We start from the raw sequence: 22,631 nt of genomic DNA, 5'->3' as shown, positions 1-22,631 counted from the left end.
CAATTGATTCTCCTGCCTCAGCCTCCCAAGTAGCCGAGACTACAGGTGCGCACCACCATGCCCAGCTGATTTTTGTATTTTTAGTAGAGACAGGGTTTTGACATGTTGGCCAGGCTGATCTTGAACTCCTGACCTCAATTGATCCACCCTCCTCAGCCTCCCAGAGTGCTGGGATTATAGGTGTGAGCTACAGTGTGTGGCCAGCTTGTCTTTTTAATTTCTTACCAGTGTTTTTTGAATGTTTTAATTTTTTTTTTCTTCAAGATGGAGTCTCGCTCTGTCACCCAAGATGAAGTGCAGTGGTGTGATCACAGCTCACTGCAGCCTCAACCTCCCAAGGCTCAGGTGATCCTCCTGCCTCAGCATCCCCAAGTAGCTGGGACTACAGTTGTGCACCACAACAGCTGGCTAATTTTTTTTTTTTTTTTTGAGATGGAGTGTCGCTCTGTTGCCCAGGCTGGAGTGCCGTGGCGCCATCTCGGCTCACTGCAACCTCCGCCTCCCAGGTTCACGCCATTCTCCTGCCTCAGCCTCCTGAGTAGCTGGGACTACAGGCACCTGCCACCATGCCTGGCTAATTTTTTTGTATTTTTAGTAGAGACAGGGTTTCACTGTGTTAGCCAGGATGGTCTCGATCTCCTGACCTCATGACCTGCCCGCCTCGGCCTCCCAAAGTGCTGGGATTACAGGCATGAGCCACCGTACCTGGCAACACCTGGCTAATTTTTTTTTTTTTATTTTTATTTTTTTTGAGACGGAGTTTCCCTCTTGTTGCCCAGGCTGGAGTGTAGTGGCGAGATCTTGGCTCAATGCAACCTCTACCTCCCGGATTCAAGCGATTCTCCTGTCTCAGCCTCCCAAGTATCTGGGATTATAGGCATATGCCACCACGCCTGGCTAATTTTTGTATTTTTAGTAGAGACGGGGCTTCACCATCTTGGCCAGGCTGGTCTTGAACTCCTAACTTCAGGTGATCTACCCTCCTTGGCCTGCCAAAGTGCCGGGATTATAGGTGTGACCCACTGCACCCGGCCCCAGTTTTTGTATTTTTAGTAGAGATGGGATTTCGCCATATTGCTGGTCTCGAACTCCTGGGCTCAAGTGATCCTCCCACCTCAGCCTCCCTGAGTGCTGGGATTACAGGTGTGAGCCACTGTGCCCACCTCTATTTTGAGATTTAACATTTAAATCTATGATGCATTTCATGTTAATTTTTGTATGTGGTACAAGTTATAGATTGAGGTTTTATTATTATTATTATTATTATTATTATTATTTGAGACGGAGTCTTGCTCTGTCACCCAGGCTGGAGTGCAGTGGTGTGATCTCAGCTCACTGCAACCTGTGCCTCCTGGGTTCAAGCGATTCTCCTGCCTCAGCCTCCTGAATAGCTGGGAGTACAGGCATGTACCACCAGACCTGGCTAATGTTTTTTGTATTTTTAGTAGGGATGAGATTTCACCATGTTGGCCAGGCTGGTCTTGAACTCCTGACCTCAGTTGATCCACCTGCCCCCCAAAGTCCTGGGATTACAGGCATGAGCTACCACTCCTGGCCAGAGGTTGATTATTATTTTTTGCATATGGATGTCCAATTCTTCAGGAACTCTCTTGTTGAAAAGACTGTCCTTTCTCCATTGGATAACCCTGGCTTTTTGTCAAATAGCAATTGACCACGTGTGTGTGTCTATTTCTAGACTGTTCTTTTTTCTTGATCGGTAACACCTATGCTTTCTCCAATACTACAGTGTTTTCATTACTGTAGCTGTATAGAAATCAGATATTCTGAGTCCTTCAAGTTTGTTTCTTTTTATTTGGTTGTTATTGGTTCTTTGCTTTTTCCATGTAAACTTTAGAATCAACTTGTCTATTTCTAAAAAAAATTCTGCTTAGGTTTTTATTAGTATTGTGTTAGTGCTTGCTTTGGCAGCACATATACTAAAATTCAAACGATACAGAGAAGATTAGTGTGGCCCCTGTGCAAGGATGACATACAAATTAATGAAGGATTCCAATTAAAAAGAAAAGGATTATGTTAACTCTATAGATTAATTTCGGGAGAATTCACATCTTAACAATCAATATTGGGTCTCCTGAGCTATGGAGGCAGTATATCTCTCTAGTAAATCTTTGTTTCTAATTCTGTTACAAATGTACATTTTGACCTTTGAGTTCCTGAGTCTTTGAACACCTTCTGTGAAACAAAATGCCTTCCAGATACCAAGGAATAAGGAATGCAGGTGCTTGAAAAAGCCAGAAAATAGAAACCTCAGTAGACTCATTTAAATTCTCCAGAGGCACAGTGGCACTGAGGATCAAAAAGGAACAAATCCCTTAGGAGAATTAGAACATCTGTATCAACTGAGGGGAAAAAAATATTTTGAACAGCAACAAAAGATGACCACAGTTTAAGTTTAAAGAGCATCAGCAGACACATGTTATTATGGTGGCTTGGGTTGTGGGGGAGTTTGTTTTGTTGGGTCAAGGGTGGATTTGGGGATTGGAAGGTAGAAGGTTTTGTTTTGTTTTGTTTTTCTCGAGATCACTGTGTTGCCCAGGCTGGAGTGCAATGGCACGCTCTCAGCTCGCTGCAACCTCCGCCTCCCAGGTTCAAGCGATTCTCCTACCTCAGCCTCTCAAGTAGCTGGGATCACAGGTGTGCAACACCACGCCCGGCTAATTTTTGTATTTTTAGTAGAGATGGGATTTCACTATGTTGGCTGGGCTCATCTCGAATTCCTGACCTCAAGTGATCCACCTACCTCGGCCTCCCAAAGTGCTGGGATTACAGGCGTAAGCCACTGCACACGCCGGAAGGTAGAAGTTTTTTTGTTTGTTTGTTTTTGTTTTTTTGAGACGTAGTTTTGCTCTTGTTGCCCAGGCTGAAGTGCAATAGCGTGATCTTGGCTCACCGCAACCTCCACCTCCCGAGTTTAAGCACTTCTCCTGCCTCAGCCTCTCAAGTAGCTGGGATTACAGGCATGCACCACCACACCTGGCTAATTTTGTATTTTTAGTAGAGGTGGGGTTTCTCCATGTTGGTCAGGCTGGTCTCAAACTCCCGACTTCAGGTGATCTGCCCGCCTCGGCCTCTCAAAGTGCTGGGATTACAGGCATGAGCCACTGTGCCTGGCCGATAGAAGTATTTTTAAGTCTTCTCTTCTTCTGCCTCCATCTTGCCTGGAATAGATCAAGTCCTTTCCTTTAGTTGTTGATCAAGAACCATGCTGGGCCAGCCCTGACCTGGGTGCCAGGTGGGACATAGTGAGGGCACTAGGTCCTGTTGCCCTGAGGACACACCTGGAAAACACATCTGTCATTTTCCTTCCCATGTCTCCTTCAGGGCAGAGGCAAGGAGCCTGGCCCTTAGTCCCTGCTAATGGATCATAACTGGAAGATGCTAATTCTACCCAGACCTCAGCCAGGTGAGGCACAACCCAGCTGTACTGCTGCCTGCCACCTAAGCCCAGTGGCCTGCAAGACCTTTCACCTTTCCACCCAGCTTTTGCGTGGGCTTTCCATGCCACTGCTTGGAGCTGCAATGCCACTGGTCAGGTTAGATATTTAAGAAGGGGGAGGAGGGCCTTCAGATATGAGATGACGGGCAATTTGCTTAACCTTTCATGCCTCTGCTTCCCCATCTGTGAAACAGATGATAATACTACCAATTTCATAGTATGGTTGCAAGGATTAAATGAAACAATACATATAGAGCACGTAGGAGAGGGCACAGCACACAGTGAGCTATCGGTGAATATGAACAGTTTGTTTGTTTTGTTTTGTTTTTTGAGACAGTCTCACTCTGTCTCCCAGGCTGGAGTATAGTGGCGTGATCATAGCTCACTGTAACCTCAAGTTCCTAGGCGCGAGTGATTCTGCTGCCTCAGCCATCCAAGTAGCTAGGACTACACGCTCATGCTACCATGCCTGGCTAATTTTTTTTTTTTTTTTAATTTTCCTGTAGAGTTGAGTTCTTGCTGTGTTTCCCAGGCTGGTCTCAAACTCCTGGGCTCAAGCAGTTCTGTTACCTTGGGCTGCCAAAGTGCTGGAATTACAGGCGTGAGCCACTGTGCCTGACAACGTTAGCAGTTAATTATTGTTGTGGAACTCACAGGGTGCCAAGCCAGGCATGGGACCCACGTCTGGCATCTCAGGCTGTCCTGGAGGCCTCATTCTGTCACTTTGGAGCATATCCTTCGGCCATCTTGATTTCATGTGCTGAAAAATCACCATGGTATTAAGACACAGAAACGACTTTCTTCTGAATTAGGACTACAGTCTTGTAGCCCAGGCTTTGCTTTTTCAGGTTCAACCGGGCATTATTGGCCCTGTGTGTCCATGAGACCTGGATTTCAGTCCTAACTTCTCTCCTAACTGGCCAGCTCCTTCCAGTCTCTGGACTTCAGCTTCATTCTGTGGTGTAGATGTGTTCCATGCTGTGATGTGCTGTTCTCAACCCATTGAATCACTGAATGATTCTCTTAGGCCAGTAATTCCTGAACTCTTCCTATTATTTAATTTATAAATTACCATTTCCTAATAGTATGGAATGGCCCATATTATTTTTAATTTATACAGGATGAAAATTATGCTTTGAAAAATGGACAGTTGTGATTTCTGCCCATCTGAGAGAGGGAGTTTCAGTCTCTGGGAGCTGTGGAAGGAGTCCTCAACCAGGGGAGGTTCATCTGTGGATCATGCTGGGGAGAACCCAGGGAGCTCAGGGCACCTCCTGCCCGGCCTTGTGCACAAGGCCTCTCCCATCTGATTGGGCCAAGCGCTTGTACACAGAAAGCTAGTAAGGGTGGAAGCCTACAGGGTGAGATATGTTACTCAAATTCCTCTCATGATTGTTCTTTCATCCGTGTTCTAGATTTTGATTTCTGTTGCAATACAGGTTGAAAAATTACCTGCAAGGAGGAGTTTTTGTGTTTATTGATTTTTTTATCACAGTATTTACCGAGTCCTCTTCTCCTAAACTTTCCATTCATCTGACTCTTCACAACCCTAAGAAAGATACGGCATGCCCTTTAAATGGTAATTGTGGGTCATGTAAAATGGCCAGTACCTGGAAAGCAATAGCATTTGGGGATAGGGCTTTTCAGAAAGCCCAGAGATGTGTTTTTTGTTTTTGTTTTTGTTTTGAGATGGAGTCTTGCTGTCGCCTAGGCTGGAGTCCAGTGGTGCGAGCTCGGTTCACTATAACCTCCACCTCCCGGGCTCAAGCGATTCTCTTGCCTCAGCCTCCTGAGTAGCTGGGACTACAGGCCACCACGCCTGGCTAATTTTTTGTATTTTTGGTAGAGATGGGGTTTCATCATGTTAGCCAGGATGGTCTCAATCTCCTGACCTCATGATCTGCCTGCCTCGGCCTCCCAAAGTGCTGGGATTACAGGCATGAGCCACTGCACCTGGAATTTTTTTTGTTTTTAAACCGAAGCTTATTTCTCTAGCCCTGCAGTTGGCCATAGTTATATTTGCTGGTTGAAAGCCTTGGTAATAAAAAGAGCTCCCCTCCCTCCCACCTTAAACACTTTCCAACTTAAAGTGCTGTAGAGCTTAGTGGTTACTTGATGGGCCTTCAGCACAAAGTGCATAAAATAGTTGAAGACATCCTTTTCAGAAGGAAGCCTGGTTATCAAACCAGGGCACTTTGCAAAGACAGTGCCTTCTATTTCCATTCACACACTTTCATCCCACACAATGGATTAGGGCAATATTTCCCAAAGTGTGGCATGTATATTATTGTGGTGGTCATTGTGGTCGTGCACAAGTTGATTTAGATATACTTTTAAACATTTGGCTGGGCACAGTGGCTCACGCCTGTAATCCCAGCACTGGGAGGCCAAGGCAGGTGGATTGCATGAGCTCAGGAGTTCAAGACCAGCCTGGGCAACGTGGTGAAATCCTGTCTTTACAAAAAATACAAAAGTTAGCTGGGCACGGTGGCATTCAGCTGTAGTCCCAGCTACTTGGGAGGCTGAGGTGGGAAGATTGCTTGAGCCCATGAGATCAAGGCTGCAGTGAGCCGAGATCGAGCCACTGCACCCCAGCCTGGGTGACAGAGCGAGACCCTGTCTCAAGAAAAAAATAAAAAACAAAACCAGCAAAAAGCAAACAAACACAAAAAAACAAGAGAGGCCAGGTGTGGTGGCTCACAACTGTAATTCCAACACGTTGGGAAGCTGAGGGGAGGAGCACTTGAGCCCAGGAGTTGGAGACCAGCCTGGGCAACACAGGGAGAGCCTGTCTCCACAAACAATAAATTAGCAAGGTGTGTTGTGTACACCTTTGGTCCCAGCTACTCAGGAGGCTGAGGTGGGAGGGTTGCTTGAGCCTGGGAGGTCAAGGTTGCAGTGAGCTATGATTGTATCACTGCACTCCAGCCTGGGCTACAGAGTGAGACTATCTAAAAAAAAAAAAAAAAAGGAAAAGAATAGAGAAAGGGAGATTCTAGGAAGTTGAGTGTTCTAAGAATAAACTTAATTGTGTTTTAATTCACTTTCTAATATAATTATCCAATTGTGGTAGTAAAAAAAATCATTAAACTTATAAATATTTAAGGTGATGGATATCCTAATTACCCTGATATGGTCTTTATGCACTATATGAATGTATGAATGTACCAGATTACCACATGTACCCCCCAAAATATGTACATCTATTTGCTGGGCACGGTGGCTCACACCTGTAATCCCAGCACTTTGGGAGGCTGAGGCAGGTGGATCATTTGAGGTCAGGAGTTCAAGACCAGCCTAGCCAACATGGTGAAACCCTGTCTCTATTAAAAATACAAAAGTTAGCTGGGCATGGTGGTGTGTGCCTGTAATCCCAGTTACTTGGGAGGCTCAGGCAGAAGAATTGCTTGAACCCAGGAGGTGGAGGTTGTAGTGAACTGAGATTGCACCACTGTACTTCAGCCTAGGCAACAGAGCGAGACTCTTGTCTTAAAAACAAACAGCCGGGCGTGTTGCCTCACGCCTGTAATCCCAGCACTTTGGAAGGCTGAGGCGGGCAGATCACCTGAGTTCAGGAGTTCGAGACCAGCCTGGCCAATATGGCGAAACCCCATTTCTACTAAAAATACAAAAATTAGCCAGGCCTGGTGGTGAGTGCCTGTAATCCCAGCTACTTGGGAGGCTGAGGTAGCAGAAACGCTTGAACCTGGGAGGTGGAGGTTGCAGGGAGCCGAGATTGTGCCACTGCACTCCAGCCTGGGCAACAGAGTGAGACTCCCTCTCAAAAATAAATAAATATGTCATCTCACTGTCTTCTGACCTCCATTGTTTCTGATGAGAAGTCAGCTGTTAATCTTATTGTGATTTGCCTGTATGAGTTTAAGTTTTTCTCTTACTGCTTTCAGGATTTTTTTGTCTTTTTTTTTTTTTTTCTCCAAGACAGGGTCTTAATCTATCACCCAGGCTGTAGTGCAGTCTCACAATCATAGCTCACTGCAGCCTCAGCTCCTGGGCTCAAGAGATATTCCTGCCTCGGCCTCCTGAGTAACTGGGACTACAGGCACATGCCACCATGCCTGGCTAATTTTTTTTTTTTGAGATGGAGTCTCGCTCTGTTGCTCAGAATCAGAATTCATATGTGAGATGGTGGTGTTAGGTTCATTTTGCATTGAAAGTGAAGTCAGACTTACTTGTCGTAGGGAAGCCGTACTTGGCAGTGGTCTGAGTATATTTCTTACTACCTGTGTGACTGGGAAACACTTCTTTTTTTTTTTTTTTTTTTTGGAGACAGAGTTCTGCTCTTGTTGCCCAGGCTGCAGTTCAATGGTGCAATCTCGGCTCACTGCAACCTTCACCTCCTGGGTTCAAGCGATTCTCCTGCCTCAGCCTCCTGAGTAGCTGGGATTACAGGCACGTGCCACCATGCCCGGCTAATTTTTTGTTTTTTAGTAGAAACAGGGTTTCACCATGTTAGCCAGGCTGGTCTCAAACTCCTGACCTCAGGTGATCCACCCACCTCAGCCTCCCAAAGCTCTGGGATTACAGGCGTGAGCCACTGTGCCTGGCCAGTCATTTTGTTTTAATGTGATCAGCAGGTGCTAGGACCCAATCTGTTGGGTTCGCCTTAAGCAGCACTTATTCAGCTATTGCCTGCAGAACTCGTGAGGGCAGGATGAGATCAACCCCACTGTGTGGTCTTAGGTCACCCTTCAAGGCTTCTGGTTTTAGTCAGTTGAACAAATCTCATTTACCATAAAGGTTTACTTTAGAAAGGCTGGTGACTCTCAAGTTTCTGAATTAAACTGGCTCAGGACATATAGCTGGGTGTATTATTAATTTGGTAAGACTGTCATGGCCTGCAAGGAAAAAATCTGTAGCAAATTCTGTCTTCTGTATAATTGGCCAGTGATTTGAAGCTGACCTGAATGGCAGGGCTTTTCAGGCTGAGTCAGGTCATAAGTCACTTCAATTAAAGTATAGAACAAATTTCATACCACCTTTCTTACCTTTCTTTGTTTTTTTTTTGTTTTTTTGAGACAGAGTTTCACTCTTGTTGCCAGGCTGGAGTGCAATGGCGTGATCTCGGCTCACTGCAACCTCCGCCTCCCGGGTTCAAGTGATTCTCCTGCCTCAGCCTCCCAAGTATCTGGGATTACAGGCATCAGCCACCATGCCTGGCTAATTTTGTATTTTTAGTAGAGCCAGGGTTTCTCATGTTGGTCAGGGTGGTCTCAAACTCCTGACCTCAGGTGATATGCCTGTCTTGGCCTCCCAAAGAGCTGGGATCACAAATATGAGCCACCGCACCCAGCCTTTTTCTTTTTTTTTTTTTTCTTTTTCTTTTGAGACAGAGTTTCACTCTTGTTGCCCAGGCTGGAGTGCTGTGGCACAATATCAGCTCACTGCAACCTTCGCCTCCCAGGTTCAAGTGATTCCCCTGTCTCATCCTCCCAAGTAGCTGGGATTACAGGCATGCGCCACCACGCCAGGCTAATTTCATATTTTTAGTAGAGAAGGAGTTTCACCATGTTGGTCAGGCTGGTCTCGAACTCCTGACCTCAGGTTATCCACTCGCCTTAGCCTCCTAAAGTGCTGGGATTACAGGTGTGAGCCACTGTGCCCAGCCCATTTTTTGTCTTTTGAGACAAGGTCTCTTTCTGTCACCCAGGCTGGCGTCCAGTGGTGCGATCACAGCTCACTGTGTGCAGCCTTGACCTCTCTGGGCTCAGGTGATCCTCCCACCTCAGCCTCCCGAGTAGCTGGGACTACAGGTGCATGCCACCACGCCTGGCTAATTTTTGTTATTTTTAGTAGAGATTGGGTTTCACCATGTTGTCCAGGCTGATCTTGAACTCCTGAACTCAAGAGATCTGCCCACCTTGGCCTCTTAAAGTGCTGGGGTTACAGGTGTGAGCCACTCCACCTGGCCCATACCACCTTTCCAATGGCATAACTCACTATAGGTATGCTGCCCACAGAGTGCATGTCTGAGGGCTACTTGATCTACCTGGGTTTTCTCAAAGACTTGAACCACCTCTAGGTATAAGCCAGTGTTTTTTACCAGAGATAAATTAATGCCTATCTTTCATATGCATGACCCCAGAGGGCACACATGGCACCCCTGGTAACAAAGAGTTTGCAGTTGTTAGGGCTACCAAGTAAGACGTTACCTTCTAGGCATGCACAGTAGATAAGGCTCCTAATGCCTAGGGAGGAAGATTGCTTGAGACCAGAAGTTGGAGACCAGCCTGGGCAACATAGCCAGACTATCTCTACAAAGAATTTTAAAATTAGCTAAGCATGGTGGTGCATGGCTGTGGTCCCAGGTACTCAAGATGCAGCTACTTGGGATGCTGAGGTGAGAGGATCCCTTGAACCTAGGAGTTTGAGGTTATAGTGAGTTGTGATCACACCACTGCACTCCAGCCTGGGTGACAGAAAGAGACTGTTTCTTAAAAAATTTTTTTTTTTTTTTGGAGATAGAGTCTTGCTCTGTCACCCAGGCTGGAGTGCAGTGGCACGATCTTGGCTCACTGCAACCTCCGTCTCCTGGGTTCAAGCAATTCTCCTGCCTCAGCCTCCCGAGTAGCTGGGACTACAGGCATGCACCACCACACCCAGCTAATTTTTGTATTTTTAGTAGAGGTGAGGTTTTGCCATGTCAGTCAGACTGGCCTTGAACTCCTGACCTCAGGTGATCCTCCCACCTTGGCCTCCCAAAGTGCTGAGATTATAGGCATGAGCCATGGTGCCTGGCCAAAAATTTTTTTTTTAACTCTTAAAGACTTGTTTTTTGAGACTGGGTCTCGCTGTATCACCCAGGCTGGAGTGCAGTGGCATGATCTCAGTTCACTGCAGCCTCGACCTCCCCAGCTTAAGCGATCCTCCCGCCTCAGCCTCACATAGCTGGGACCTCAGGTGTACACCACCAAGCCAGGCCAATTTTGAAATTTTTAAATTTTTTGTAGCGATGGGATCTCATTATATTACCCAGGCTGGTCTCGAACTCCTGGGCTTAAGTGATCCTCCCACCTCAGCCTCCCAAAATGGCAGGATTATAGGCGTAAGTCACTGCACCTGGCTAAAAAAAGGAAAAAACAAACCAAAAAAAGACTTAATATGTCCTCTCATCTCCCATCAGCTGACAAACTTGGAGGCCCCTCCCAATTCAGCCCAAATAATTCAGGTCAGTTCTTGTTTTCAGAGGGACTGCCTGGGGGCAGTTTTAAGCAGTCCTGCCCAATTTGTCTGTCCTGCTGTGTTATGACATCTGGAGGTGTGCAAGATGTTATGTGTGGACCGTATGTGAGCTGGGACCATCCCCTACTGTCTGTGACCAGAGTTGTCAGTCAGAAATGGTGTACTCAGCAGTCAGTCTGAATTCAGAGTGCTCACTGCACCCAGAAGAGCAGTCAGGAAGAGGGCACAAGGTAGCAGGTTGGGAGAGCAGGCCAGAATGCTCTCCTCATGTTTTAGGACTTCCTCCTCCTTAGTTCAGCTAAAGACGGGGGTCACGTGCTGGGATTACAGGTATGAGCCACTGCACCTGGACCAAAGCTGCTTTTAAACTCCTCCTTTTTTCCAAAGTTTTTTTTAAACCCTAACAGTTAAATTCAGCATTTACAGGGATAAAATTGCAGCTGCAGGGAGAAGCTATTTCCTCCCTGCTGGAGGAAATGCAAAAAGGGAGGCAGAATGCAGGTGACAGTATGGCATGTGAGAGCTCTCCTTCTCCCCATTTGGACCCTAGGAGAGAAGTCTCCAGGACTGTTTCTGCTGCTCACAGAGGTTTCTGTCTGCATTCCTCAGCATCCGTCTCCCACGTGGGCATGAGGGTGCTAGTACCTGACACAACTATCAACATTCAAATCTCTCCCCTGTGTAGGGGACTAGTACAGTACCTCCTGAGACAGGAAGATCAGCTGGGGTAGGAAGGGAACTAAGGATTAGAGGAGAACAGAAAAGTGTCTCCAAGTCAGTAAGCCAGACACCCTCCTCCTTGCTGCAGCGTGGCCCTGCAGCCCTCATAGACCCGCTCTGGCTGAGGGAGCTCAAGAACCCTCTCCCTCTCAGTGCAAGGAGACAGCGACAGAAACTTCTCTCATCCCACCTAAAGCTCATCTCTAAGAATTTCCAGGTCCCTTCCCCTCCCACCTGGGGAGGACAGCAAAATCCAAAGGTGCCATTCTGGCAGCATTTTCCAAGCCTACCTCCTGATCCCTGGCTAACACATTTTCCAGTCCTTTCAGTAGGTCTGTGCTGGTTCCCATAGATATTGCTCCAATCCTCCTGACCAACTACAGGCCTCTTGTCTGTCTCTTCCAGTAAACCAAGTGACAAATAGGACCCTATCATCTTTGTTGCCATAACTGTTGGGCTTTTAATAGTCATCTTTATTAATTTTATTTTGAATGCAAACATGACGTCTTCTGCATCAGAAGCATTTGTTATTTACAGAGTAAGAGAAAAAAATAATATGTAAATAATTATAACTACATAGGCATTCCCTACCCCAGGGCTTACCCCAGGGTGGTATGATGAAAGTCAGATGGAAAAATCTCCAGCCCTAGTGGTCAGACACTCCATAGGTGAGGGACAGAGAAAAATGGAATTTCTTGTTTACGTGAAGGAGAAAAAGGCAACTGCTTCCCTCCCCTCCTAAAAGGAGGGAAGAAGCATCTTTGCTGCCTGGAGACAGGATCGAAGGATCCCGGGTTCTCTCTTTAACCTTCTGGAATATACATCTTTCTAGGAGCCAGGTCAGCTCTGGTGGCTCCAGTTTTTATGTCCTAGGCATGTCTCCAGGCTCCAGTTTTTATGTCCTAGGCATGTCTCCAAGGTCCTGGGCCTCATTTTCCCTTGAAATGTAAACACACGCTCAGAGTTAGGTAAATCTTTCTGGAGTCTCTCACTATACAGTTGTAAAATAACTTAGCTAAGGATCCCAAGTTTGCAGTGACATTTATCCTAAACCCAATTCTTAAAAGACAAAGATTCTGTTTCTCTTGCTACTGACTGCTCCTTTGGGTCACATTAGAAGCAGGATGGGTGTGGAGTGGTGACCCAGCAGTCCACGCTGCTCCAGGCTCACAAGAATTGGCTTTGCCCCCTAAGTTAGAGCTGAGGCACCATGCACTGGGCTGCCAGGCTGGAGCCTGAGGTGGTGGTGGGAAAGGGAGGAGGTGGCCTGGGCATGAGGGTTGGTGAAGGGAGCTTCAGGTGAGAAAGCCTGGTAGGAGCAGGAGAACTGGCTGTGGGGCAGTTGGGAGAGGGGATGTTTCATAAGTGGAGAACATCAGTCTTAGGTGCCTAAAAAGGAAGAAGAAGGGGCTAGAAAAGCAATAACGCAGGAAGCAAGTGTATTTAAAAGAGATGTTGGAGCTCTTTTCTAGACTGAAACCCAAGAGAATCCGAGTTCTTGTCTAGAATGGGGTTAGGTTGTTGTGTCAGTGTGCAAAGTCCCTGGAAAAGCCAGATAGCCTGTGCAGATGGACCTCGCTTGTTTGCCTGGTCACACTCTGAGAAAACCTCCAGGATGCCATGGGTCAATGGTGCAGTAATGGATGGCGTAGTGTGAAAAGGGTGGCCAGCTCCTAGAAGCAGAAGTCGGGTGACCCTCCCATGTAGAGATCAGAGCTGCTGACCTACAGCCTCAGTTGAGATTTCTTAAGGGTTGCAAACTTTACATTTGCTTTCTAAGGCAATGGCCTTGTGAACATATACTGCAGTCCTGCTGAGGAGCGGTCACCTCCACCCAGATATAACCTGAAACCTTCCTTCTGTGCCGAAGAAAAGGGAATTCGCAGTCTTAAAGTTGAACAGTTTGTGTCTTTAAAATTTCTAACAGCCTAGAAATGCGTCTTAGTAAAACTACATTTATGTGAATTGTGTCCCTGAAGTGGCTTTTATCTTTTAAAAGTTAATATTTCAGAGGCCACGGAGTCTGTAATCAACTTGAAAGCAGCTGGAGCATAGCAGACGGTCTGGGAGACCTGAAAGAGACCATTGATGCAGAAACTCAGTGATGCTTTCCAGGTTGGAACGCGAGCGGTTCATAGGTTGGGAGAGAGGGTGGGCGATGGGGCAGAGTGGCTAAGCGGGGATGGGGAAGCACCTGAGGGTGTAGATAGGCCTTCCTGGATTCTTGTGCAGGTCCTGTTTATTATTCTGGGCCACCTGAGCCCCTCTTCCATCAGTAGGAGAGAAGCAGGCAAGGCTGCAGTTTCTGTGATGCTTTTGGTAACGTATATGTATATGTGTATAGTCTGGGCTAAATGGTAGCACTACACATGTTTTATCTCGTGATGCAAAGTGGAGCCCTATCCCAGCTCCTGTCACCACAAAGCCTGGGAGTGGGAGACCTCTGCTGTGCTTCGTCACCTCCACACCGACCCTGCCCACAGAGACCTGGAGTCTGGGTGGATCCAGGTTCTTTGGGGACTCACAGCAACTTTCTTCAGCACATGGCAGGGATTGCCTACTTCTGAAATATACATGATGTTAGTCATTATTTGCTCCTCTAAGTTCTGAGCTAATCGTATATTGATGTTAACAATGGTATTGGCTTATTGTCTCCATTTCACAAGACTTCCATTCAGAAGTGATTGAAAGGCATCCCATTCTCAGGGCCATAACTGTAGATACCCATTTTGAGAGCAACCTATTCTTTGAACAGCTGTGACAGTTCTTATTTTCCCCTCTGTGATTTCTACATGCTGTAAGGAAATACTTCCTCTTCCAGGAAGAGTGCCTATCACTATCTTTTCAGTACGAATTAAAAACTAGGCAATCCTAGTTGAAGCTTCTGCATCTCATCTCAAAGCTTCTGCATCCCAAACTTGATGTGATGCGGGTAAAGCAGCAGCAGTCCTGACACCTTTTCTGTAAATATCTATTGTGTGGCCAGCTCATGGGAGTTAATGTGTTGAAAATAAGTATTTAGTGTGTTGTCAAATCCAGAAGGTCTAATCAAGCCCCTTAGCAAGACAAATGTTTTGCTCACAGCAGAAAAAATGAGGAGGCAATAAATGTCTAATGTCCTTGGCTAGGTATTTTGGTTAGAGAGGTGTTTTGTTGCAGATTGTAGAAAGTCTTCTAAAAATGACTTGAACAAATGAGGGATAGATTCCAGCAAGAAGCTTGGAAGTAGGTAGCCTGGGTGAGCTTGGCTCAGCAAGGCTCTCTGAGACTTGGGCCCTTGATTTCTGCTTCATCTTCCTAGTAGATGATCTTTCACCATCATGCTTGTCACCTCATGGTCACAAAATGGTTGCATCCTCTGCAAGATCCAAGCAGGAAGAAAGAATCGTAGATGAAGGAAGGGCCTTTAAAAAAGTTTCATTGGGGGCTATGCACGGTGGCTCATGCCTGTAATCCCAACACTTTGGGAGGTCGAGGTGGGCAGATCACGAGGTCCAGAGTTCGAGACCAGCCTGGCCAACATGGTGAAACCCCCTCTCTACTAAAAATATAAAAATTAGCATGGTGGCGGGAGCTTGTAATCCCAGCTAGTCGGGAGGCTGAGGCAGGAGAATCACTTGGACCCAGGAGGCGGAGGTTGCAGTGACTCAAGATCATGTCACTGCACCCCAGCCTCAGTGACAGAACAAGACTCCGTCTTGGGGGGAAAAAAGTCTCATTGGTCCAGGCATGGTGGCTCACGCCTGTAATCTCAGCACTTTGGGAGGCTGAGGCAGGTGGATCACCTGAGGTCAGGAGTTTGAGACCAGCCTGAGCAACGTGGTGAAACCCCATCTCTACTAAAAATACAAAAAATTAACCGGGCATGGCAGGATCCTGTAATCCCAGCTACTCGGAAGGCTGAGGCAGGAGAATTGCTTGAACCTGGGAGGCAGAGGTTGTAGTGAGCTGAGATGATGCCACTGCACTCCAGCCTGGGTAACAGAGTGAGACTCTGTCTCAAAAAAAAAAAAAAAAAGGGTCTCATTGGCCACACCTATGTCATATGTCTGTTAAGTTATGAGGCTGGGAAACTGAGCATGATGCTTTCCTGCCGCCACACTAGAGGAAGGTGAGGGAAAATTTGATTGGGTGTGTGTGTTAAATGAGCCAACCAGTGTTATCTGCCACAAGGGATCACAATAAAATATCACTGAATAGGATGGGCCACTGAGGTATGCCTCTCAGAAATGAAGTAGGGCTAGTAGAAGGCTTTGGCAGTGTATGGTCCTTCTTCCTAGGTGAGGAGAAGGTCATGGGGTCTGATGCCTGGTCAAATAGGCTATGGGAGTTGGGAAAAGAAAAGTCAGGATTGGCCGGGTGCAGTGGCTCACACCTGTAATCCCAGCTCTTTGGGAGCCCAAGGCGGGTGGATCACCTGAGGTCGGGAGTTCAAGACCAGCCTGACCAACATGGAGAAACCCTGTCTCTACTAAAAATACAAAATCAGCTGGGCATGGTGGCACATGCCTATAATCCTGCCGAGACCAGCTTGGTCGTGGAGACCCCAACCCAGCAACACTAGAGGAATAAAGACACAGACACAGAAATAGAGTGCAAAGTGGGATCGGGGGGCTAACAGCCTTCAGAGCTGAGAGCCTCGAACAGAGTTTGACCCACCTATTTATTGACAGTAAGCCCGTGATAAACATCGTTTCTGCAGTTTATAGATTAACTAAAAGTATTCTTCACAAGAACAAAGGGACAGGCCCTGGCTTGTTATCTGCAGCAGGAACATGTCCTTAAGGCACAGATCGCTCATACCATAGTTTGTGGTTTAGGAACACCTTGAGCATTTTCCGCCCTGGGTGGGCCAGGTGTTCCTTGCCCTTATTCCGGTAAACCAGCAGTCTCCAGCATGAGCGTCACAGCCATCATGAGCATGTCACAGTGCTGCAGAGATCTTGTTTATGGCCAGTCTTGAGGACTGTTCCTAGCATGTCCCCCTTTTTGTTTTTGCACGGCAATGAAAACAAAGGCAGCTTTATAATGGTGAGCTACTTTTCCCAGGAGTCGGGATTTGCATCTTCAGACTACACAAAGACAAACAACACAGATTAATAGCACGACCATCATAGAAATCACAGAGCCTCCAAGTGTTTTTATCCATTTCGAAGGATTTATGGCTGCCAATCTATCTGCAGCTCCTTTAAGCACTCCAGTTCCTGGCATTAAGGTCAGGTGTTCCTGGAATGCTTTAAACATTTGTTCTGTTAATTTTGCAATATCCAAAGACAAGTTTGTAGAGTGTTTTTCTAGATGCTTTTTTATTCTTTTCTATTCATGCTCTGATTCATTATAAGGGTGAGGAGTGATACAAAGGTCAGAAGTATTCCAGTTGCATTTTAGCTGCATTGTATATTCCAAACTAACTACTTGATCTCCTGGCCACATTACAGTTTGTGGGAGATCATTGATTTGATTAACTATCTTTTGGTCTATTTTAGTTTGAGAGTTCCACAGCAGAGTAGAATTCTTTTGCCGTTTATTTACAAAATCTGCTGTCTGCACTGATGAATGTAGTGCAACTCCAGCTGCTGCACCAGTAGGCTCTGACAGTGATCAGTCCCATAATAATTAAGATTAAAGTAGCAAGGAAACACTGAGAGTGTCTCAGAATTTTCTGAAGAATTCAGTAATAATATGTACAGAAGGAGAGGCTTCCCAAGGATGGGAAAGCTTCACCGGTAACCATACTCCTTGAGCTCTCACTACTAGGATAGAATGATTAGTATTAGAGTTCACACAAGAGAACAATCTACATTCCTGGCAAGTTACATGATAATTAGGGATGTCAACCTTTAGATTGCCCATTACCAACAGAAAAGGAGGGTGAACACAACTTTGTATCCAAATTGTATTGTTTTCAACAAGTTCTAAAATGTAATTAGGATTATATTGTGATGGCATAGTATATTGTCCTTCCTTAATCTTGATCTTATTAAGAGCCATTAATAGTTTCCACAAATCCTTATGTTTAGCTCCTACAGCAGGCCATATCATTTGAGGTTGAGGTGCCGCTATACTGCCATGTTTCCAGATAATAGGAACTCTTGCCGTACTTCTTATCATTTCTGCTATCTGATCGTTTTGCTCAGACCAGCTGAACATAGTGTGGCCGTGGCACACAGACTGAGAGGTGCAGTTTATGCTAAACATCTCCTTAGGGGACCAGTCAATAATGATTCCATAGGAATCATTGTGCAGCACCTCTGCCTGTTCTGCAATGCAATCTTCCCAAACAAGTACATTCATTTTTTCTGACCAGGTCCAATCCTGTTTACAAATAGGTTTTTGAGGGCGGTATGCCTTAATTACAGGAGCAGATTCATTATGGTAAATACGGAGACCAGAAAGCATGTGTAACTGTGCCATAGAGTGATACGTCCAGGCATTATTGCCAGCCAAAGTTGATAGCAAGGGGGTAGGCAACTAGTGGCCTTTCCCAAACAGATAGGCCGATATTCAAATCCTAAAGAAATATTCATAACAGTTCCTTCTTCATGTGGGTGAGATGGGGCTTTATCATCTGTAGGACTGGGCAACCAAGAGCTATCATTAGTGTATACCTCCAATGGGGGATCCAGCCAAGTTACAGGCTATAGAAGTGGTGGAAAAGGTAAATATGCCCAGTAAGTACAATTGTTCTCTGTGTTAGCCCTTGCTGAAGGAATACTCACGGCAATGGTGATCACTGCTATCATAGCTATCATTAAATTACTCATTGTGACTGGTTGTCCCGCCTTCCTCAGGTTCTTCGGGATCCTCCCAAAACCTCTTCCTGGGTATCTGGCTCATAATAGGGCTTTAGATGTCCCAGTGGCACCCAGATTGGTTGTTGATTTGGTCCTGGAGAAACACAAGCATAACATGCCCCATGTTATTATTTTACCTGTTTCCCAACCTTTTGTTATGGGGTCTTTCCACCAAACCTGTTGTTCCACTTCTGCCTTTGCAGCTGGCTTCTGTAAATGTTCTTCAGCTGCTGATAACAATCGGCCTTAAGGTAGGCTCAAAAAATTTAAAGTTAGCCGGGCGCGGTGGCTCACGCCTGTAATCCCAGCACTTTGGGAGGCTGAGGCGGGTAGATCACAAGGTCAGGAGATAGAGACCATCCTGGCTAACACGGTGAAACCCTGTCTCTACTAAAAATACAAAAAAATTAGCCGGGCATGGTGGCGGGTGCCTGTAGTCCCAGCTACTCAGGAGACTGAGGCAGGAGGATGGCGTGAACCTGGGAGGCAGAGCTTGCAGTGAGCCGAGATCGCACCACTGCACTCCAGCCTAGGCGACAGAGCCAGACTCCATCTCAAAAAAAAAAAAAAAAAAATTTAATTTAATAATGCTAGATTTAGTTGGCATGTGTGGGGTCCTGTAGTCACTGTCTCCTCCTTTCTGTTTTTGCAACTGCTGTTTCAGGGAGAGATTCATTCTTTCCACTATGGCTTGTCCTTGAGAATTATATGGGATACCAGTAATGTGTTTAATATTCCATATAGAGAAAAATGCATCTAGGGCTTGGCTAGTATAGCCTGGGGCATTATCTGTTTTAATAGAAGCTGGAATGCCCATCACCACAAAACACTGCAAAAGGTGACGTTTAACATAGGCAGAAGACTCTCCTGATTGGCGTGTAGCCCAGACAAAGTGAGAAAAGGTGTCCACACATACATGTACATAAGCTAGTCTCCCAAACGAGGGAACATGTGTGACATCCATTTGCCAAAGAGAATTAGGTTCCAATCCTCGAGGATTAACTCCTCCTGTAAAAGATGAGGAATGCAGCCGGATGTGGTGGCTCACGCCTGTAATCCCAGCACTTTGGGAGGCTGAGGTGAGTGGATCACAAGGTCAGGAGATCGAGACCATCCTGTCTAACATGGTGAAACCCCCATCTCTACTAAAAAACAAAAAATTAGCTGGGCGTGGTGGCGGGTGCCTGTAGTCCCAGCTACTTGGGAGGCTGAGGTAGGAGAATGGTGTGAACCTGGAAGGCGGAGGTTGCAGTGAGCCGAGATTGCGCCAGTGCACTCCAGCCTGGGCGACAGAGCGAGACTCCGTCTCAAAAAAAATAAAGATGAGGAATGCACCATTTGGCAAGTTGGGCATCACTGGATAATAGCTTTAGTTTCTTTCCAGGTAATACTGTATCTGTGTTTGACACCAGAGGCATTAACATGGGTTAAATTGTGAAAGTGTCTAGCCTTAGATATTGCAGTAGCAACTAGGCCATCAGCCATTTGATTCCCTGCAGTCAAAGGTCCCGGAAGAGGTGTATGAGTCTTAATGTGAGTGATGTAAAAAGGGTGCATTTTACTCCTAACTAATGTTTGCAATTGGGTAAATAAAGTCATCAGTTGCTCATCTGTATGGAATCGTAGCTGAGCATTTTCAACTAACTGTGTAGGATGAACCACATATGAAGCATCAGAAATCACTTTAATAGGCATATTAAAAGCAGTCAATACCTCTATTACAGCTACAGGTTCTGCTTTTTTTTTTTTTTTCCTCTGAGATGAAGTCTCACTCTGTCACCCAGGCTGGAGTGCGGTGGCACGATCTCGGCTCACTGCAAGCTCTGCCTGCTGGGTTCATGCCATTCTCCTGCCTCAGCCTCCCGAGTAGCTGGGACTATAGGCGCCTGCCACCACACCAGCTAATTTTTTTGTATTTTTAGTAGAGGCGGGGTTTCACTGTGTTAGCCAGGATGATCTCGATCTCCTGACCTTGTGATCCGCCCACCTCGGCCTCCCAAAGTGCTGGGATTACAGGCGTGAGCCACTGCACCTGGCCAAGTTCTGCTTTTTGAGCTGAAGTATAGGGCGTCTGAAAAACTTTACCTTTTGATCTAGAATAAGAGGCTTTACCATTACTAGACCTATCTGTGAAGACATTCTCAGCACCTTTAATTGGTTTGAATTTAGTTATTTTAGGGAGAATCCAATTAGTTAATTTCAAAAATTGAAACAGTTTTGTGTTAGGAAAATGGTTATCTAGAATACCCACAAAGTCAGCTAAATGGGTTTGCCAAGTAAGACTATTTATAAAAGCTTGCTGTATTTCTTCCTTCGTGAGAGGGACAATAATTTTTCCAGGATCATATCCATGTAATTTAATGATCTGAGTTCTCCCATTTCCTATCATAGTAGTGATTTGATCCAAATAAGGAGTCAAAGTCCGTGAATTAGTATGTGGAAAGAAAAGCCACTTCATAAGATCTTGCTCCTGAACAATAACACCAGTAGGTGAATGATAAGTTGGAAAAATTAGCAAATCTAGAGTCTTCTCTGGATCTATTCTGTTTATTGGGGCCTTATGGACTTGCTTTTCGATTAGCTGCAGCTCTGCCTCAGCTTCTTTTGTTAATTGCCGAGGGCTGGTGAAACTAGGATCTCCTCTAAGGATAGAAAACAGATTACTCATGGCATAAGTAGGAATGCCTAGAGCAGGCCATATCCAATTAATGTCCCCTAGTAATTTTTGAAAGTCATTCAGTGTTTTTAATTGATCCTTACGTATGGTTACTTTTGTGGCACTATTGTAGTGTCATTTATTAAGGTCCTCAAGTAGGAGTAAGGAGTAGTAGTCTGAATTTTGCCAGGAGCTATAATTAAACCGGCACAAGAAACCAAATTTTGCAAGTGATCATAACATTGGAGTAATATTTCCCGAGTGGGGGCAGCACAAAGAATATCATCCATATAATGAATAATGTAACACTGTGAAAATCTTTTACGAGTAGGTTCAATTGCTTGCCCTACATACTTCTGGCAAATTGTTGGACTGTTTAACATGCCTTGTGGCAACATTTTCCAATGAAAATTCTTAGCAGGCTGCAGGTTGTTTACCGCAGGAATCGTAAATGCAAACCGTTCACAGTCCTGCTCAGCTAAGGAGATAGTAAAGAAACTGTCTTTTAACTCTATGACTATTAAAGGCCAGTTTTTGGCTGGGCGCGGTGGCTCACGCCTATAATCCCAGCACTTTGGGAGGCCAAAGCGGGCGGATCACGGGGTCAGGAGATTGAGTCCATCCTGGCTAACACGGTGAAACCCCATCTCTACTAAAAATACAAAAAATTATCCGGTCGTGGCGGTGGGTGCCTGTAGTCCCAGCTACTTGGGAGGCTGAGGCAGGAGAACGGCATGAACCTGGGAGGCGGAGCTTGCAGTGAGCTGAGATGGTGCCACTGCACTCCAGCCTGGGCGACAGAGTGAGACTCCATCTCAAAACAAAAAAACAAACAAAAGGCCAATTTTTTGGAATCATAGCAGGAGAAGGCAGTCCTGGCTGTAATGCCCCCTAGGTTGTATAACTGAATTAATGGCCCTTAAGTCAGTTAACATTCTCCATTTACCTGATTTTTTCTTAATTACGAAAACTGGGGAATTCTAAGGGGATTCCCTTTTGAAGCTGTTTTTTGAGTAATTCATTTAAAGCCTCCAGTTTCTCTTTACTCAGCGGCCACTGTTCTATCCATATTGGCTTGTCTGTCAGCCATTTTAATGGGATAGGATCTGGAGGCTTAACAATGGCCACCATCAAAAATGGTATCCTAAACCTTGGTGAGAACTTTGTCTTTCTGCTTGAAGTGGTTCCTTCAAACCTTGCAAATTTTTTCCTAGTCCCATACCAGGGACATACCCCATTTCATGCATCATATATTGACTTTGAGGGCTGTATAATTGCTCAGGAATTAAAATTTGTGTTCCCTATTGTTGTAATAAATCTCTCCCCCATACATTTATAGGTTCAGAAGTTATATTTGGTTGAATAGTCCCAGGTTGTCCGTTGGACCCTTCACAATGCAAAATATAACTACTTTGATGTACTTCAGGGGCTTTACCAACTCCAACTATGTTAAATTGAGTGGGTTGAACTGGCCATGCAGACGGCCAGTACTGTAGAGAAATGATTGAAATGTCTGCTCCTGTATCTAGCAAACCTTTAAATTTCTTTCCCTGAATAGTTATTTCACAGGTAGGATGTTTATCCGTAATTTGATTTACCCAGTAGGCGGCTTTCTCTTGTTTATTTGTCCCGCAAAATCCCCCTGTTCTTTTAGTTTCACTTTTTCCTAGTCCCACATACAGTAAAATCAGAAGCTGCGCTATATGCTCTCCCGGTTCTGCCTTCCAAGGAACAGAGGTAGATAAAATGATTTGAATTTCCCCATTACAATCCCAGTCAATTACTCCTGTATGAACCTGCACTC

At 45.6% G+C, this 22,631-nt stretch overlaps 1 protein-coding gene and 1 non-coding gene across 2 annotated transcripts in view; both read left to right on the top strand.

Moving 5' to 3' along the window:
* Positions 1–22,631, top strand: part of STOX1 (storkhead box 1) — a 73,223-nt gene that overhangs the window by 16,966 nt on the left and 33,626 nt on the right. The window lies entirely within an intron of this gene.
* On the top strand, positions 1,914–2,020 carry LOC129006940 (U6 spliceosomal RNA). Its single transcript, XR_008492133.1, has one exon. It is a non-coding gene; the product is annotated as a U6 spliceosomal RNA (small nuclear RNA).

The sequence above is a fragment of the Pongo pygmaeus genome, chromosome 8, assembly GCF_028885625.2.
Source record: "Pongo pygmaeus isolate AG05252 chromosome 8, NHGRI_mPonPyg2-v2.0_pri, whole genome shotgun sequence".
Lineage (NCBI taxonomy): Eukaryota > Metazoa > Chordata > Mammalia > Primates > Hominidae > Pongo > Pongo pygmaeus.
Note: the sequence above shows the minus strand (reverse complement) of the source record. Positions and strands in the feature narration are given on the sequence as shown.